The sequence below is a fragment of the Hermetia illucens genome, chromosome 3 (assembly GCF_905115235.1).
Source record: "Hermetia illucens chromosome 3, iHerIll2.2.curated.20191125, whole genome shotgun sequence".
Lineage (NCBI taxonomy): Eukaryota > Metazoa > Arthropoda > Insecta > Diptera > Stratiomyidae > Hermetia > Hermetia illucens.
The window spans coordinates 141,714,895-141,735,462 of record NC_051851.1 but is presented as its reverse complement, the minus strand read 5'-3'; the positions used below and the strand labels follow the sequence as shown (position 1 = coordinate 141,735,462).

General features: G+C 36.5%; 1 protein-coding gene and 1 long non-coding RNA gene across 2 annotated transcripts in view; one reads left to right on the top strand and one right to left on the bottom strand.

The window, feature by feature from the left end:
• The window catches only part of LOC119651278 (serine/threonine-protein kinase GL21140), a 118,900-nt gene that overhangs the window by 26,463 nt on the left and 71,869 nt on the right, over positions 1-20,568 (bottom strand). The window lies entirely within an intron of this gene.
• Positions 128-20,215, top strand: LOC119651279. Its single transcript, XR_005249443.1, has 3 exons — positions 128-254; positions 312-516; positions 19,529-20,215. It is a non-coding gene; the product is annotated as an uncharacterized LOC119651279 (long non-coding RNA).

Below are 20,568 nucleotides of genomic sequence, written 5' to 3'. Positions count from 1 at the left end.
GTTTATATGCGAAATCATATCTGCGTCTAGACTGAGCACCGCTCATACGTTTATTATATTATTATTCAGAAATTGTGTACATGAATCATATTACTCGATTGTTCCAAGGGCTAGCTCAGTTTCAACTCAACTATTCGCATATTCTCATTTCAGTTTCCGATAGATATGTTTTGACGTAATGTGGTTAATTTTCTCATGAATAAATTATTACTCTAGTTTCATTTTTATCTTCCAACAAAAGTGCTTTTGTAAGGGTAATTATCTTAATATTTATTGACGTTTTATTTGTAACTCAATACAGTATCTTGTAGTTTGTATTCAACCAAAATAAGGCACTGAAAATGACTAGTCTGAGGGGCTAAGATTGATAAACAGAATACAACAATCCTCCAATAATCGCAACGAAAGCACAATTCCATTGGCTCCGGTTAGTAAACTCTTTAGTAGATTTTACGAACCTAAGTATACAGAAGTCGTCAATATGGATATGTCTGCTCTCTACAAAGAAAATCCCTTGTATGTATACCGCAAAGTAATATAAATTCAATGCAATATCGTTATTAAAGCTTCCACCCTCACATTGACAATTCAAAAGGTGTAGCATTACTCATTTTTGATCAAATTTCATAAGGGCAAGGTGCACGCTTCGATCAATACGGCTTCCATTAATATTGAATCATATGGTGAAGAGACACAATAGATGAAAATGTGTTTATTTCGATAAAGCACAGGTTCAGGTATATACATCATATATACGACAGAAAAGTGTCGATGAAAATGGTTACTGAGGCATTTGAGAAATTCGTCCGTTGCGGGTGTCTGGATACCTTTTTAATAAAACGTTATCAAAATCGGTTTATTGTGTCAGTCTATCATTCGCACTCTGATACAAAATTTTGTGGAAATATAGAAACTGTTGGATATCATGCATCCAGTGAATAGCATGATTTTGCAAGATGGGCTTCCTCTGTACAAGCGAAGAGGGAGTGTAGAAGTTTTTCCTCCGAATACATCTACGTCGGGTATCAAATGAGCGATTTTCGTAAGTGCTTTCTGAAAGGTTTGGTATTTGTTTCGAAATAGCAGAGCGGTGAGTTTAGAAGCTTAAAATGAGACACGACTCATTCTTAGAAACTATTCTACCGATAAATTAAAAAAAAAATTCGATGGCGCCCTATGTGAAATTTAGTCCTTAATCCACTCCTCCCACTCCCCCCCTCCTTTTCTTCAGGTTCGTCCCAGGAACATTTTGCAGCAGCCTAAAGCATTGCATAGGAGGGGATGCTGGAAAATTGAGTTCAGATTATACTATCATCGATAAAGACATATGTCAGATTGTTTACTGCAGCCATAAATAGTTTCCGATTATTTTTCTAATGACGTTGTCGTACCCTGGAGTTTTTTTAAAGTTTTGTGTGAAACAAAACCTTATTAGAATCGAGTCGATGTCTGTCTGTCTGTCACACTCGATTTATTCGGAAACGGCTAGACCGATTGTCACGAAAATTGTTAAGAGCATATGATCTGTTGTTCCCTTTACAAGTGGCGCCACTTTGTGGTAAGTTTAAGGAGGGGCTATCTTTTCTCCATAAAATGTGGTGATGTGAGGTATCAAATGAAAGGGCTCAATTAGTACTCTTCGAAACTGGTTCTATATTTGATATCGGGTGAAACATTGATTAGTGAGGGCGCAAAACATGACCATTAAAAAGTGTAACAGGTCTCGTTCTCAGTACCTACCCAACCGAAAAATCTGAAAAAAATTACAGTGGCGCATCTCTACAAAATCTAGGTCTCGAAATACATTCTGTTCCGATATTTGCACAAATTAATAATAGTATATTTCCACATTTTAGAAACTTGCGCGGCAACCCCCCTCATATCCATTCTAGAAGTATAAAATTTAGCATGGGTGTAAGGGATAACATAATGCACAATTCGGCCAAGTTTGAACAAAATTCGATTATTATTAACAAAGTTATAGGGGGTGAAACTTTGTCATTTTTTGTGAATTTCGTGCATTCTACAACGTGTATGACGTCATCATAACATATCAATTCGCCAATACCACAACGAAATAGTTTCATATGAATGGGGTCACAAAGAATTATTTTGTTTTAGTTGTGTAGTCATTTGTGCATGAATATCAATATCAAACAGACATGTGTGGATGTAGGTATATAATATATGCCTGCTAATGAAGTTTGCGGGTAGTGTCTAATTCAGATAAATATATTTGTATATTAAACCAGCCGTATTTAAGGGGGTCATCCCGTGTGTCGGGTTAGAGAAATCGATTTTTTTTGCATGAATTGTATCTATATATAGTGGAGAATATGTGGGCAAAGGGATTTTCCGATATTCCGAGTCGTTTAGAAATTACAGAGTTAAACAGGTAAGGAGTTTGCAGCCGCGGCTAGAGTACTCGATGAACAAGAGCATCGAATCTTTTTTTACGTGTTAGTTTTTTACTTGAGCCTTATAAATTCGAACACAGGTATAAATATAAAAAGATTGTCTAAACTTATTCGCTGTTTGGAATAAAAGGGATAATCCAGTCTAGAGTGAGCACTGAAAGGCTTTCAAGCTATACTCAGTTATATTTTTTTGTAAGTATTGTGCTGTTTGTGTGTTCAGTGATTTTTTGAATGGATCGTACGAAGGGAGATCGCTTTAACCTTCAACATCATACTCGCACTAAAAAACGAGTATTTCATGGGAATCGATACTTATCAGAGAAGAAAAAGGACTTCGCATCAACATCAGCAAAGAAACTTTTAGCAAGCATGAACATGGATGTCCCAATTGCGACAAGTTTTGTATATTGTATATTGGGTTTTGCTGGAGTTTTCTCCGGTATTTCTGCAAATAATAAAATGTACGTAGTACTAAAAAGGAAAACGTAAGACATGTCGAGAAAAGAATGGGAACGCAGCTTAGAAATGCAAAGAAGAATCACAAAGGCATTGGTGGAAAAGGGACTGTAAAACTTACTGATAAGGTTATTAACGACCTCACTACATTTTTTGGGCTAGCTATTCGTCGACACGCGAATTCGATAGAAGGAAAGACGCAAGAAATTTGGGTAACTTTCTTCCATAAATGTTCTACAGACGAAAATTCTCAGCATCAAAATTGTCCTGCAGGCGAGGACAGTTGGTGCAAATGGCGTAAAGCCGAAGCTAAAGGAGAACTGGATAGTTTCCACCACGAAAAGGCACCTTTGACTGAAGAAGTTCAAACAGTCATCAAACCAATCTACGAAGATTTATCACGGGATGATATCTTGAACATATGTTTAGGAACAGAGACCTAGAATAACAATGAGTCGTTAAATGTATTGATCTGGACTTTCGCACCTAAACATCTTCATTCTGGGGCCAAGGTCGTAGAAATAGCCACTTTTCTGGCTGTAATTATTTTCAATGAAGGATTCAATGGCATTCTCAAAATCCTAGTGACAATGGGATGTCAAGTTGGTCACATGTGTCTGTTCTCTATGGACCAGATATAGCAGATTAATGGTGAGTTTAAATTTTACTGTTGATAATCACATTTAAATTTTCAAATGCGTTTTTCTCGAAACTGTATCTTGAAAATCGGCTGCCACCATAGCTCAAAATCTATCCAACCAAATTCTTTGAAATTTTCACGACTTCTTTAATACATATTTCTACGGTCCACAAACTAGGATAATTGCAATCGGACTGGTCGTTTTTTTTATTCATAAAAAAAGCCGTAAAAAAACTCCAAAAAATTAAGTTTAAAAGCCCACTAAAAATTTACCTTTTAATATTTTCTAATTATCTTAGTTTGCGGACCGTGGAATATTGTCCACATTAAAACGCCATTTAATTTTTTTTCCTGAGATGAATACAGCCCCCTCCAGCGTGGCAGCAGAAATACACTTTTTTTTGGAGATGGGTGCATAAATTGACACGTATTCCAAAAACTCCTCCAAAAGGCATAAAAACAGCCTTTACACGGGATGACCCCCTTAATATGTATATACAGTTAAGAACAAACGTGTTCATACACCCCATTTTCTTCAAAAAATCAAAATTTCTGATACTAATCCAAAAGTTTGATTGTATTTGTGATTGAAATGTGGTTTTATTAATCACATACATAAACTTGTTAGCACTGATGAAGGGAACAAGTGGTTCCCGAAATATCGGTATTTGCAAGAATAAACATCCACACCAACGAAAAAGAAACAACAAGTTTTTATTATTTCAGTTAATTAATCGTTGGAAACACCGCATAATTTCACTCAGACTAAAAAAAAGCTTTTTTGCTATGGACAAAAGTGTTCGTACAGTATTTAAGGGCATCATTCCGTGTGAAGGCTGTTTTTTCGTTTTTTTGGGCATTTTTTGTGAAGAACTGAATAAAGATACAAATGTGAATCTTTCACCATATTATTTATTAACCGAGGGGTAAAATTTTGCACTTTCAGAAAATACATTTGGTTTTTAAGGTTTTGTTTGTGGAACAAAACCTTATTAAAATCGGTTCAATGTCTGTCTGCCTGTCCGTCTGTCTGTCTGTCACAGGCATTTTTCTCAGGAGCGGCTATACCGATTGACACGAAATTTGGTGAGAAGGTGGGACCTGTGTACCCCCAGACATGCAGTGAGTAATATCCTCCTACGTTGAGATTTAGGGAGATTTTTTTTCACCAAATATAGTCATGTGAGGTATCAAATGAAAGGTCTCGATTAGTACTTTTCGAAGCCGGTCTTAGTTTTGAGTTTGTTAAAAAGGCGGGGAGTGGGAGGGGTGCAGTGATGATTTCTTTAACGGAGCCATTCTCAGAAACTACTCAACTGAAAAATCTGAAAAAAATCATGAAGCTGCCTCTATACGGTACCCAGGCCTAATTCTCTCCATATCGATGTCTGCTCAAATTAAGTTAATAATAGTATATTACCGTATTTTTGGGAAAATTGAGTAAAAGCCCCCTTAAGTTTATGTCAGAGTTATAAAGGTTGGTAATAGTATAAAATATAATATGAAGCATATTATCACCAAGTTTGATCAAAATCATACTATTAGTAACAAAGTTACAGTAGCTCAAAGTTGCCTTACCGTGTAAATTTACAACACGAAGTACTAAATCTGATATGCTAAATGCATATTCTTAACGGGCTACGTACAAATGGGATAGTTCTACACTCAAATATACTCACACAAGAAACAAACAAAACCTTTCATACCTGAAGCGCCCAGCTTCCGGTTTCCCGACTTGTTTCTGTCTATTCTTGTAGTTAAATATTTCAAAAATATATTCCCCAATTTCAACTCAATCCGATCAAAGTTTTCAAAATTATCGAACAGTTAGTCTTCACTTCTTCGAATTGTAGTTCTAAGCTTTTAAAACTTTAAATGCGTTTTTCTCAAAACCACTTTTTCAAAGTCGGTGTTCACTTCCATTTTAAAACTACTTGACCCATTGGTTTCAAATTTGGTAAACAAGTTATGCATATAAAATACCTCCCCCAACGGCTAGTTTTACTTTTTTTTTTCATTTTAAGAGGCTCTTTACATAAAAAATGGCGGAATTTTTCGTGAAAAACTTCTCACATTAAATGATCACCAAAAATTTTTATAAAAGTTTCTATATTTTTGCTGTAAATATTGTTGTGATTATTCAATTTAACTAAATCAAATACATAATATTGTAACAATAACATCACAGCCAATCAACACAATCATTAACTTCATATTCTAAGATTTTTTTGGGCTATATTAAACCTGTTATTGAATGTCTTTCATTGGAAGGTTCTACACAGAATACAATTACTTAACCTTCATAGTGATTTTCGCTTCTATATGAGCAAAAAATTAGTTTAATGTTGCAGGAAGGTCTGTAGATCAACCTGTTTACTAATAAACCATTCTCTATCGATAATACAGCAAATATATCGAGACAATGAATGCGAAATGTTTCTCGGCGAACTTAGAGCGCTTAAGAATATCTTTTTCCTAACATTTCAATCTCAATGGCAAGTTCAATGCATGGTGATTGTACGCATGAATATTTTTTTTTTATTAAATTGACGTCCCATTATATATCTGTTTGTGTGCACTATACTATATATAAGACAAGCTTTTACAACTTACGGACAGTCTGGATATGTACTTTACAAAAAAGTTTACATTCAGCCCACCATCTCTCCTAGCAGAGAGCACAAATTCAGTACCCTATCTTACCACTTATTCTCTTCCGAGCAGTTTCTTTTAAAATATATCTTAACCGTCTTACAAAACACGTAATTCTGACCTTCGTGCAGTTATTCATTCAATGCAGCAATAGCAATTTACAGTTCTTAAAAAGTGGAAAGAAAACGGAAAAAACTCGCTAGAGAATGTAATATAATGCATACATTCATGTAAGTTGTTATTCGTTCCTTATCGATGAATCATTCTTGCATCGACATAAAACAATAAACGCTTTATAACAGAGGAGAGGGCACAACAATACTTTTCACAAGATAATATAAGCATTCTGATGACTTTTATAGGCTCTCATTTTGTTCACTCCGTCATAGATTTCTTACGATGCTATTTATATCTGTCATAAATTTGATGAGTACCAAATGTGTTTATTGTTAAGAAAATGTTTATTTGGTTGCATAATAATTTGATGCGTGTATAGCTTGAAAGTAAATTCCAGTAATTGCATAAGAAAATATTCAGATGAATGATCGCTGAGGAAAGAATAAATGTTATCGCGTTTTTAGGACATTTTCAAATTTAGTTCTATTCTAAATTTTAGGCACTTTCAGTTTGATATACGAGGGGTGAGCCAAAAGTAATGAGCAGTTCAAAGCTGGATTCTGGTGAAAAAAAAACCCTGTTCCCAGTTTGCCTCATCTTATTTCTTTGATAGCTTTTCTTCTTATCTGTTTTGCGTAGTAGGGGCATCCACTTTCTAACGGAACAAACGTGAAGAATATCTATGCATCCCAGAAAACGGATAACTTTCCCGGGAGAGCTTCGTTAGCAATATTTCTTTGTATACTGTGATATGATACCCCTGTGACCTCAACTTAATGTCTGATGATTTCTCTTTCAACTCTTTACGGACTTTAAATTTGTTTCTGCTTTGCTCTCTGTGAACGGTGCAAATGGGTGTCCTTCGCTGTGTTAATTTTTTGTGGTTGTTTACTCAGCTTACCTGTAATCAGTTCAGGAAACATATTTTTTTTCACTTAAATATGTTAGTAATCGTCCGTATAAAAAACCCTGAAAAATTCAAATGGAAATTCGAAATAATTTTGAGTTATAGCCTTAGAAGTGTCCGTGCTTCTACCAGGGAGACAGCACCGACCTTCTTATAATCTCTCACATACTGAATGGTTTTTGAACGATTAACTGTTATATGTATATACCATCATATATACGCATATAATTTGTGTATAGATATATGCCCACTTTTACAGACAAGCTGAAGAATTACTTTATGGCTGACCCTACACGATCAATATTTCATCAGTCTACCAAAAATGGACTGATGAAATGACTGATTGACCGACATGTTTAGTACAAATAAGACAACAAAAAGCCAATTTTGTTGCATTATTTAAAGATCCGAACCATTCAGAAGTCAGGTTTCGATTAACAACACATTGACAACTGCACTACACTCAACTTATCATCAGTCCAGCCAGTCTGACTGATTTTATTTAAAAATTTAAATTTTCATAATCAGTTTGCCACAATTTTGCCATTTAGACTGGTGCTTATGAAATGGATTCGGTGAGTGGTTGTAAGTTCTTACAATTATCGATTCTTCATTATCGAAACTTTAAAGAATCGAGTCGATGTCTGTCTGTCTACCTTTTTTTTAAAGAGGTGGACATCTTCAAAAGACTCTGGCCTGGGCACGCCAGAGTGTGGGATTTTTACCCACTAAAATCATCCCCGACTCCCTCCCTACTCCGTGGAACCACCTTTGCGTATTACATCACGGGGCGGAGTTAGCTTACTTTAGCTGGACGAAAGGAGGTCTACCCGCAGTGTTCGTAACCGCGCCTTCCTCACTTCTGCTTTTCGCAGTTTATCCTGCAGTTTTACTGCGATCATGGAATTGATCGCAACTCAGTCTTCCTGACAAGCTACCATTCTCCGTACAAAATTTTCCGGTGATACCACTTCACCTAGAGCTTCCTGATTTCTTCCACTGGGACCCCGTCGCATTTTGGACAATTAGGCGAGGCGTCCAATTTAAACCTGAACAGGTATTGACAGTATCCTCCATGGCCGGTGAGAAATTGAGTGGGATTATAATTGATCTCCCTATGCTTTGTCTCCAGGCACTCCCCGATGGAAGGGATCAATCTGTAAGTCCAACGACCCTTTTCTGACTGGTCCCATCGCTGTTGCCATCTGCTTATGGATCTCTCCCTTCCGGCTTTTCCCACCTGAGATAAGGGAGAAATGGGCGTGGTGTTATAAATGTTCATCATTTCGGTTGCCAGGATGTCAATCGGCATAATTCTCGAGATGACGAACGCTGCATCGTTTGAGACGGTCCTGAAGGCAGAACACACCCTTAAGGATGTTCTTCTGTAAACCGTACTCAAATTATGGGGGGACTGGGACTGCTTACAGCATGATAGAACTCACCACCGTGGCTATGAGCAGCCTGCAAGTATATCGCGGTCTTCCTACGAGAGCCATACTCGTGGTGGATGCGTTTTTACAAGTATGTTCTATGTGCTGCTTAAAATTGAGTCCCCCGTCAATCATCACCCCCAAGTATTTGATGGCCGGCTTGGAAGTGATGATACTATTCTCGATTCTAATGCAGGCGTAGTTTCTTTTGCGGCGCTTAGTGATGAGGATCGCTTCCATCTTTTCCTCCGCGAGTTCCAGTCCAATACTCTCTAACCAAGCCTTAACAACAGTGATTGCTTCGGTTGAGTACAACTCAACATCTTTGAGATGCTTTGCGACCACAACTAGTGTCCGGAACCGGAAGGTTAAGTACATCATTACACATGATGTTCCACAGTAGTGGACCAAGTACAGAGCCCTCTGGGACACCCTCGGAGACAATGTACTTCTTGGGTCCATCACCGGTATTATACCAGAGGTAGGTGGGAACATTAATCGTCGCCAGAGATTTTCGTATAAGGTTCCAATTGGCCGAGTTGAATGCATTCTTCACATCCAGGATCACCACCACACAATATTTGTTGGTACAACCCCTTCCGTGAATTGCATTTTCGGCCAAGCCAGTAACCATTTTGATGCCATCAATGATTGATCTGACTTTACGGAACCCATACTTCCTATCTGAAAGGCCCCCTTGGCCCATATGTCTAGAAGACATATGGGTCTAAAGGAAGACGGTTCCCCTGGCGGATGGCAGGCTTACGCAGCAGCACCAGCTTCTGCTGCTTCCATGATACAGGAAAGATACCCTCGGACATGCACGTTTTGAACAGCTCCGCGAACATATTCGGTCTACATTTGTCTGTCTGTCACACCCGAGTTATTCGGAAACGGCTAGACCGATTGTCACGAAAATTGGTAAGAGCATGTGATCTGTTGTTCCCTTTACATGCAGCAAGTGGCTCCATTTTGTGTTAAGTTTACGGGGAGCTCCCCATACATGTGAATGGAGGGTGCAAAATTTATTTTCATAAAATGTGGTCATGTGGGGTATCAAATGAAAGGGTTCAATTAGTACTTTTCGGAGCTGGCTACATATTTGATAACGGATGAAAGATAAGGGAGTGAGGCCAAAGAATTATTTTGTTTTAGTTTTTTTTAGTCATTTGTATATGAATATCAATTACTCGAAACATACATGTGTGTATGTAGGTATATAGTATATACGTGCTAATGAAGTTTGCGGCTAGTGTCTAATTCAGATAATGGGTACGATCAATTTATATACTTGCATATATATGTATAGTATTCGAAAATAGGCAGTTTGTTTGTTTAAGGTCAGGATAATATCTATGGCTGTAATATGTACGTATGGAAGGAATGTGTTTGATTTGCAGCTATATACGGATAGAAAAATGTGCGTTGAAGTTTCTTACACAAGATGAACACAAAACCTTTATATCCGAAGCGTGAGATTCCGGTATTCCGACTTGTTTAAATTGGTGTGCAAGATAAACAATAAAGTCTCAATTTTTTCTGAAAATTCTCACAGAATGTTGAGAACATTTTATAGATTCAAATAGAAACTACAGATGTTTATAATAAATTGTTATTTTTTTCTATTTTTTCAGATGAAAATTAAGGGCGCTAGGTCTGATTGCAAAATCCTTGAAATAAATGCAAATATTACCGCCATTTTGTTCTTTTAAGAGTAAAACAAAAATGAAATATTTCCTTTAAATATATCTAATTAAGACCACAAAATTGGCTTGGTTATGGCAGTTTACAATGATCATCATCATTATCAACGGCGCAACAACCGGTAACCGGTCTAGGCCTGCGTTAATAAGGAACTCCAGACATCCCGCGCCGAGTTTCACCAATTTGATATCCCTAAAAGCTGCTTGGCGCCCTGACCTACACCATTGCTCCAGCTTAGGCAGGGTCTGCTTCGCCTTCTTTTCTACCATAGATATTGCCCTTTCAGACTTTCCAGGCTGGATCATCCTCATCCATACGGATTAAGTGACCCGCCCATCGCAACCTGTTGAGCCGGATTTATCGCGCTCATAGATTTCGCTGTTATGTAGGCTACGGAATTGTCCATCCTCATGTACGAGGCCAACAATTCTTCGGAGGATTCTTCTCTCGAACGCGGAAAAGAGTTCGCAGTTTTTTTTTATAAAAACCCAAGTCTCCGAGGAATACATAAGGACTAGCAAGATCATTGTCTTGTATAGTAAGAGATTTGACCCTATGGTGAGACGTTTCGAGCGAAACAGTTTTTGTAAGTTGAAATAGGTTCTGTTGGCAGCCAACGACCGTGCGCGGATTTCATCGTCATAGCGGTTATCGATTGCGATTTTCGACCCTAGATAGGAGAAATTTTCAGCTGTCTCAAAGTTATAGTCTCCTATCTTCATTGTTTTCGTTTGACCAGTGCGATTCGATATTGTTCGTTCTTTTGGTTTTGGCGCGTACGTTGCCACCATGTACTTCGTCTTGCCTTCATTTATGTGCAAGCCAAGATCTCGCGCCGTCTGCTCGATCTGGATGAAGGTAGACTGTACATCTCGGGTTGCTCTTCCCATGATGTCGGTATCGTCAGCGTAGGCCAGTAGTTGGGTGGACTTGAAGAGGATGGTGCGTCTCGCATTTACATCTGCATCGCGCAGGATAGGGCATCCCCTTGTCTTACACCGTTGTTGACGTTGAATGGTCTCGAGAGTGATTCTGCTGCTTTTATCTGGCCTCGCACATTGGTCAGGGTTAGCCTAGTCAGTCTTATCAATTTCGTTGGGATATCGAATTTTCTCATGACCGTGTACGGTTTTACCCGGGGTTATGCTTACAATGATCGCTCTCTTTAAATTCCTTAGATTATGCTGCGGATTTTTATGATGAGCAACAATCTTCTGATGTTCCCACCAAATCGCCTTGGATTTCGCTTGTAACCATTTTTGTCAGCATATTTAAATGAAAGTATGTTGGAGATTTCTAAAAACTATTTTATATCATCTTTAAGTTAGTAATTTCGTTATGGGATCACCTCTCACACATTCATATATATTCATTTATGAATATGGATGCCTAGAGAGTAATCTTTATTGTGAATGTGATCAAATCCTTTCGGAATTTAAGAGAAAATAACAAGAAGTTTTTCGCTCCTTTTGTTCGCTCTAATTGCTGTGTATCGTCGAAAACAACATTAATCATTTCGATAATTTCGCTCTTCTGAATCAACATAAATGGACAATTAAACAAATTTAAATACTCGGGCTTTTTATTTTTCTGTTCAATTAATAGTGGCTGTTTGAACACAATATGTTTCCAAAAGCTTCTCAATGTACTATACTTTAGGATAAATTTTCTTCCTTCTTTTTACATTCGAAAGTTCAAAAGTCGAACTTTGAAATAGGGGCTACATCCTTAGAAAGTACCCTTACATCTTCTATATTAGATAGCTAAGGCAATATTCACACCTTTTATTTACAAATGGCACGCGTTTCAGATTTAAAAATAGACTGCCTGAACGATTCATCATTTGCTAATTTTGATAACAAATTGCCTGATAAATTTAGCACTAGGTCCATAATACCAGCCCAATACACTTCGTTGGCTAACGATGTCCTATTCCACGAAGACGTCAAAATTTATTATCTATCATCCTAATCAAGTATGCATAGTCATAATGGCCTTGATTGCTAGCGTCGTGAAACAAAATTATGTTTCCAGTTACATAAAACAACATAACTAAATATACTCTATTCCCTACACCGCTTAACCTAGTTAATTAATTTAATCAAATTATTCTCCTTTTTTTCTGCTTCATGAAATATTATCAACAATATCTGTCCTGGAAAGTGTCAGGCAGACAGGGTAGAAAATAGATAGTAAAAACGAAATTGCATACGCACATGGACACTCCATCCCATCCTAGAAGCGGAAAATATGTCGCTAGTCTATTCTAGAATGTCAAGGTTGGCTCCAAGGAAATTCATTCTGTGTGGGGAATTGAATAGGCAACCAGGCGAAGTGAGAGGAAGTAACGCGGGTCGAAGCGAAGGGCATTCTATTGGAAAACAACTATAGAAATAGAAGAAGGTGGAAGGTGGGTAGTTCCGAACAGCTTTCCAATGTCATGCTCGTACGTTGTTTAGTGTTACTATGTGTTTATGGCTCACTGTTGCCGAAAGGAGCAAACAATATGTACTTGAATTTTCTTTTTCTAGTTTAGTCATTTTTGTTCAGTAGTAGTCCTTCATCCAAGCTCGTTACACGCCATGCTGTTTAAGTATGGAGAGCAGAAGTGTTCAAGCAATCAATTCAAAAAACAATGTATTCGTACTTGAGGCAGATTTTCAGCTTGCCATTATGAAAGATATAAATATAAAACGCCTTTGCGAGCTAGAATTGCTCGTTTTGGCACAAGGATATTCTCGTTCTAGAATTACCATCACGTTTTTCTTCAATCGAAATTGTTATTCTTCCATCGTAATGATGCTATAATTTGTATTTATTATTAGAATTTCGCTTTGAAGTTAAATAGGGTCCTGATTTATTAGTGATACATAAAAGGATATGTTGGGACATATATTTAGGAAACTTCAGCTGAATAATATGTATCCATAGTTTGTCTTTAGTTTGAAACCTTATTATTTACCAGTCGCGATCAATTTTTTTATGGCACGTTAGCCTGGTCGTCGAAGACGGATAATCTATAATAATCTAATCCTACTTGAACGTAGGAGTATTCAGAGCTAAGCGTTTTAAGTACTTTGGGGATCGGTCCCTTTAACCAATAGTGAAAAACGATCCAAAGGCCGCCCGAAATAGTGGTGGCTTGTAAGTAATAACTTAAGACCTTTTGAGCTTACCATTTAGAGAGAGACCGATCTTATTCAGATGACCGGACGACGGTAACAACCCAAATAAGGAATGATAAAGAAAGATTGGTAAAAAACCAGTTTGTTGGTACTGTCATCAATATTAACTAGAGTCGAGCATTATTCAAACTCATCGTTCTCATTTAATTCGTTAATTGTATAAATAAAACTTCTTCCTTGAAGTCAGTGAGTGGGAAATTGATGAAATTCACGAATCAGGACTTTCTTGGTATGAGATAGGAAGAGGTATCACCAGGAGAATTGTCTAGAAGAATTCTCTAGTTCTGTAGATAATCAAATGACAAAGTTACAGCTCAAGTCGACCGGATGAAAACAGCTCACCAACTTTACTCAAACTTAAAAAAAGTGTAACTGTCATAATATTATGGTCTATACTTTTTTTTAACTTCAATCTGCTATCCTAGTATTGCCTTTCCACTGCCGTGCCGCTGCTTCAGTTCCCTCTGCCATATTGGAAAGTGAAAAAAAAAAAAAAATATTTGCTGCCGTTGGTTCGTTGGTTTACTTACTATGAATTTGGGGATATTTAGGGAATTTTAAATAAATTAAAAAAGAAAATGCTCAAAACAGATATAATTTGTTAAGATTGCAAATTTATGTTTCTGAATGGAGAACCTTTTAAGAATACTGTGAGAAAATTGGAGAAAAATTATAGCAAAACTAAGGAAGATACAGCCGTTTAAGCAGCCACGTCTCATATACGATTCGTGGTTCGAATTGGCAAAAAGCTGCAGCTGGTAAAGCATTGGATTCGTTCAAACACAAGTCTAGTGCTCTCTTGTTTTGGGTGTCATCAAGCCTATCTATGAAGATTTTGAGTGACGTGTCGCAGCTTTACGCGGAACAACAATGAGAATTCAAACCAACGATAAGATTGCAGCTTATGAATTCAATGAAGATTCGTTGCTTTACTAACCCTTATGCAATGCATAAGAATCAGTAGTGGACGAAGCGCCCATGAGCGTGATAAGTCGTGTGGAGCCGAAAGCTGAAAAGCAGACTAAAGGCAGGATTCACCGTAGACAGGAGCAAAAAATGCTTTAGACATCATGAATGATAGCAACATCCTGAACCTAGCATCCATGATTTAGTGTGAGTTAAGTCGATAAATTTCGCTTATGAACGTTTTCTTCCAATTTTTTAGTGTTCAGAACTCCAAAGCGTATTCCCACAACTCATACTTTCAAAGTCGGTGCCCAAAATTACTGCACCAATCTTTTTAAAATTTTGAATACTGTTTCTGTACATAATTTACGAGGTAACGTTGGAGAGTTTTTTATTCAAATTTGTTAATTTTTTTTATTTGTTTAGACTTTTTTTCTGCAGGAATCGCGTTTTTCACTTTAAAATGTTCCCGAAAAATTAAAAATTTAAATTTCGAAAAACACTGCAGGTGCTACCCTGGTGAAAGCGATCATCTAATGAAAGAACCTTGATTTTTTTTGTGTAAAACAAAATCTTATTAAAATCTGCTTACTGTCTGTCTGTCTGTCCGTCACACACATTTTGATCGAAGACTAGCAACGATTGACACCAAATTTGGTGGAAAGATGGGAACAGTGAACGTATACAGTTACATCCTTTTACGTCGAATTTAAGGGGAAGTCCCCGTACATGCAAAAGGGGAGTGTACATTTTTTTTCACCAAATATAGTCATGTGGGGGTATCAAATGAAAAGTCTCGGTTAATACTTCCCAAAGCTGGTCTTAGTTTTGACGTTCATTGGAAAGGTTGGCAGTGCGGGGGGTCGAAAGTGATCATTTATTTAACGGGGCCATTCTCAGAAACTGTCCAACCGAAAAATCTGAAAAAAATCAAGAGGCTGCGAATATATGGTACCTAGGCTTCGAAATACCTTCCATAGCGATATGCCTTCAAATAAAGTTATTAATAGTATATTACCATAATTTTCAGCAATTGGCTGCAAACCCCCTTAATTTCATCCTAGCACCACGAAATTTTGTAGTAATGTAGGCTATAATATAGAGCTTGATCCCACCAAGTGGTGGAAATCGCCCTATTACCAACAAAGTTATAATAGGTCAACATCACCCGTTACGTATTAATGGGACAAATTCACACTGAAATGTCTTTATAAAAGGAATACACAAAACCCTTTATACCTGAAGCGTCCAGCTTCCGGGTTTTTATTCCGGATTAACTAGCACCGAGTTTTTTGTTTTGTTTATTGAATTGTTTCTAAAATTGATAGACAAGTAGCTTCCCCAAACTAAAATCTTTAGCACTAGTAGTTTTGTACTGATGAAGGGGGTAAAGGTGCTCCCGAAATATATATCTACATTGAAAACTAAAAGTTGTAGTTTGGAGGAAGCTACTTGTCTATCAGTTTTAGGCTAGACTACAAATAGCAGACAAATATCTAATCTCTTAGAAACAATTCTACTTTTCTTGAAGACGCTTCCGAATAATTGCAATAATTGCATAAGGCATTTTCTTGTAACATTATAATTAATTATTCAGTGTAAAATTATATATATACTCGTATATATTTTTCAAGAGGATATAAAATTTACTCAAGAAATTAAATCATTAAATATCGCTATGCTAAAAATTAAGATAAGCTTGTTTTTGAGATCAAAGTGTGAAACCCCTTAAAAATTTGCTGCACTGTTTTAAGTATAATCTGAAGTATCCGAGAATACGTCCTTAAAATTTCAAGTTGATCAGAATAAAATTGACTGAGATATGATCGTTGAAAGAGAAGAATCCTTTCAAGTTGAACTTTTAAACGGGTTTTTCTACAAATGACATGTTTGAAACCGGTGACCAAAATGACTCAGAAACTACTAAACCAATCTTTTTTAAATTTGCGAAGCTTATTCAATTCAATTTAATTTTTTATCATTTGATTTTGTTTCGATAAAATATGATAGTTTTATAGCCCGTTTTATAACTTTAAAACATCAAAACAATCACTTGAATCCTTTTTGAATTGTTTTATTGCAATAAAAACAGATATAATGCAGAATCATTATTGAAGGAATTGTAATATTTTTCTGTGGAAAATTTCAACAGTCGTTGAAGTAACCAGGGGTTAAAAGTAAAGTAAAGACATCCCTAATACCATAGTTGGCTTGAATACTTAGGATATATTCAGTGTGGAGTAAAAGTGGTTCAAAGAATACTACGAACCGAAAAAGCAAATTTCTTTAAATTCATATTTTATGGTCGATCATTGTATGTAATATTTTTTGCCATATGATACTTTATACAAATGTTTGTATTTGAAATTTATAACCTTTGCTTTTTTTAATTTTCCGAGAAATACACGAATAGCCCATTAAGCCACTTTTGCACCAAAACTTGACATAAAATATAAAAAAAAAACTTCAGTTATCGAAGATGTATTGGCTCATGCCCAAAATGGCGAATAGCCGCAAAATCGGGGAGATTACGCAAATAAGCAAATTATTTAAGTAAATTGCACTAAAAGCTTAGCAGATAACTCAAATAAATCTATGACTGAAAAAGGCAGAAGAGAAAAATCGGTCTGAAGGCTGTGATTAAGAAAAACAGCCGAGGTTCTCTTCTGAGAGTATTAAAGAGAGAAAGGAATCCATATGACATTAAAATAGCCCAACTTTGGGGTGCCATCACTTTCTAAAGCCCGCCATCCACGTTCAATTTGGCCTGCTAGTTACGCCGGAAGAACCCGCAATGCAGTCGGTCGCCGGTTAAACTGACAGCGACATCCATGTATCGGCAAGCCACAACATCATTGGTTCAACTTTGGACGTGGAAGGTCTTGAGACGAGAATTTGAGATATTTTTGTGTGTGCATATTTCAATACTGTTCACTGCTCACATCCTACACAAAGATATCTGGCCAGTTGGCTGAACCGTTTTGCATTCGATCGTCGACTGTCTGAACAGACAAAACTGAAGACCAACTGCATCCCATCCACGTTACGCCCACCGGCCAAATGCGGACTCTTCAAGCCTGATTGACAAGTCGAATGGCAAGCTTAAGGGGCATGATCGTCGCAATTTTTCAAGGAACTTGGAAAATAGCGACCTTTTTCTTCCTCCTACATTCCCGTGTTCCCTCCTCTGGGGGTAAGATTCAAAAATCAAAATTTATCGTCTTGTTATAAAAAAATAACACTTTGAGGCGCAATCACTTTTTGGAAAGGTGACCACCACGAGTTTTCATCGGGTTTGAAAAGTGACGATCTCATTCCTTTCCCTCCATAAACTCTTCACTCTATCTGGTGATGTGGTTGTAAATTCAAACTTTAACATTATTTTAATATTTTAAACATTACACAGGGCTGCGAAAAAACAAAATTTTTGAAAAGCTGCTTTGATAACTTTAACTGATTTATATGATGATGATGATAAGGTTTTGTTTGCAAAACAAAACCTTATTAAAATCGGTTCAATGTCTATCTGTCTGTCACACGCACTTTTCTCAGAAACGGCTATATCGATTGACACGAAATTTGGTGAGAAGGTGGGAACTGTTTACGCCCAGACATGCAGTGAGTGATATCCTTCTACGTTGAGATTTAGGGGGGGTCCCCATATAATGTAAAAAGGGGGTGTAAAATTTGTTTTCACCGAATATAGTCATGCGGGATATCAAATGAAAGGTCCCGATTAGTACTGCCAGTCTTAGTTTTCAGATTTGTTAGAAAGGCGGGGAGTGGGAGGGGTCGAAAGTGACAATTTCCTTAACGGACCCATTCTCAAAAACTACCCAACCCAAAAATCCGAAAAAAATCATGAAGTTGCCTCTATATAGAGGCCAGGCCTCAAAATAATCTCCATATCGATATCTGTTCAAATTAAGTTAATAATAGTATATTATATTTTTGGGGAAATTGCGTAAAACCGCCTTTAAGTTTATCCCAGAGTTATAAAACTTGGTAGTAGTATAAAATATAATATGAAGCATATTATCCCCAAGTCGGATCAAAATCATACTATTACTAACAAAGTTAGAGTAGCTCAAAGTGAGTAGTCAGACATGTTAAATGCACATACATAACGGGTTACATACAAATGGGATAGTTTTGCACTCAAATATACTTAGAGAAGAAGCAAATGATCGAAATGGTTACGGAATGCTATTATTTCTCTTTATATGAATTCACAAACACGTTCTGAATGTGACTTATATTGAACGAAAAGCTGCCTAATATATTCAAAGAAAATTTGCCTGCAGTGGTTAAATGGGAATGGCTTGGTAACTTTGCAAGACGAAAATGATCCAAAACATATGGCGAATATTGTAAAGGAATGCATCGCAACCTGAAAATTCCACGCTTTAAAGCGGCCTGCATAAAGCCTGGATTTGAATCCCATAGAGAATCGCGCATATTTGAAACAAAAACTAAATAACTATGCAACACAGTCATCGATATTACCAGAATGTTGCCAAACTCTATGATTCTATGTCAAACAGGATGAAACAATTGAAGAAACAAAGTACAAAATTTCTTAATCAACAGAGATTGAAGCAAAACAACAATGCTCTAGGTTTGTTGTTAAATTTTGGAACATTTTTTGAAGAACTGAGAGGAAATTATGATTTTTTGGATAAAATAAATAAAATACCTGAGTTTCGTTTTTCCATAGTTATTTGATTGAATATATTATATAACTTTCTTTTCATAATATCATATCACTATAATCCAAGCGATATCCCATAGTTTGCATATATATAAATATCCATTGCAAATTGATTCTTCTATTCACTGGGAGAAAAATAATACTTTGATCCGCTTATGGTTGAAAGTAATAACAAACCGCTGTTTCATGCAGACACAACAAAGATAAGAAGCAATTTTTACTTCCACCCACTTTCCTTTATTCAACTTCATGCAGAATAGTAGACAATCCAAGTAATAATTGCAAATCTCACGATCTTTACGATACAATACCTTTACAATCACTAACCATTTAATTTCTTTTCTCACCTAGTCATATATGATCAGAACCAAAATAGTTTTTTGATGTGCTTCTACTTCAGCTTCCAGGTGAATTATAACAAAGTCAACGACGCTGATTATTCTTCAGAAAGTGTTAATTTATTCACAAAGCTCGTTAGAATGAAGTGGCCATATGGAGCAAATAGAGGCTTAACGACCTACATATGTTTGTTAGTTGGTTCACATGGACGTTCGTTGTCTTACACAATAAACCGTTTGGTGTGTCATATTCGGTTGTTTTAATTTCCTTTGCAACCCAACCAAAAAAGTAGACGAAGAAAAGTAGTCTAAAAATATAAGCTAGACACGATTAAGATATAGCTTTGTAAGAACAATTAACGAGTTTGTATTCAGCGAATTAAAGAGTCATTAGTTATTTTTATGCAAATTTACAAGAAAGTCTTTTTAATGCTTTTTTGATTTCGGGTTTATGAGCATTGATTTCTTTGTATAATAATTTGAAATAGTGGAAACGTGCCGGTCTTCTCAAGAAGTGCAATATATTGAAAATGGAAGTTGTTATGGAGAAAGGAAGTCAATCAACAGTCGAATTTAATTAATTTTTATGAATAGCATTATATGGAAAGTCAGGCTGTTTTAATGATGTGCCTGTGGAGCCTTAGGGCCTCTGCGAATTTTAGGCTTTTCATATAGTTCAGATTTGGAAATATATATTTGACCATATTTATCAAAAAAATTGTCTTTTTGCTGGGATGCTGTTTACAACTTCGACATCGCAGTGGTGAAGGCATATCATATATTATCATTTTGTCCATTGAAGCATACCAATTATCAATTCAGCTTTGGCCCATATGCTAATATACATAGTGATCAAAATCGGAGCTTGAAGTTTCGGAAAAAATAATTAAAGACATCGATAGAATAGATAAAATGAAGGAAAGCAATTGATCCTTACCAGTTAAGACCATAACTTGAAGAATCAGCTACATTTGCACTCATTCCAACCGAATCGAATAATCTTTGTGATGAGTAATATTTTGTCCATTTGATATACTGCACGATGTTGGGAAATTTTGTGGAAATCCTATTATTAATAATAATAATAAATAATAATAAACTT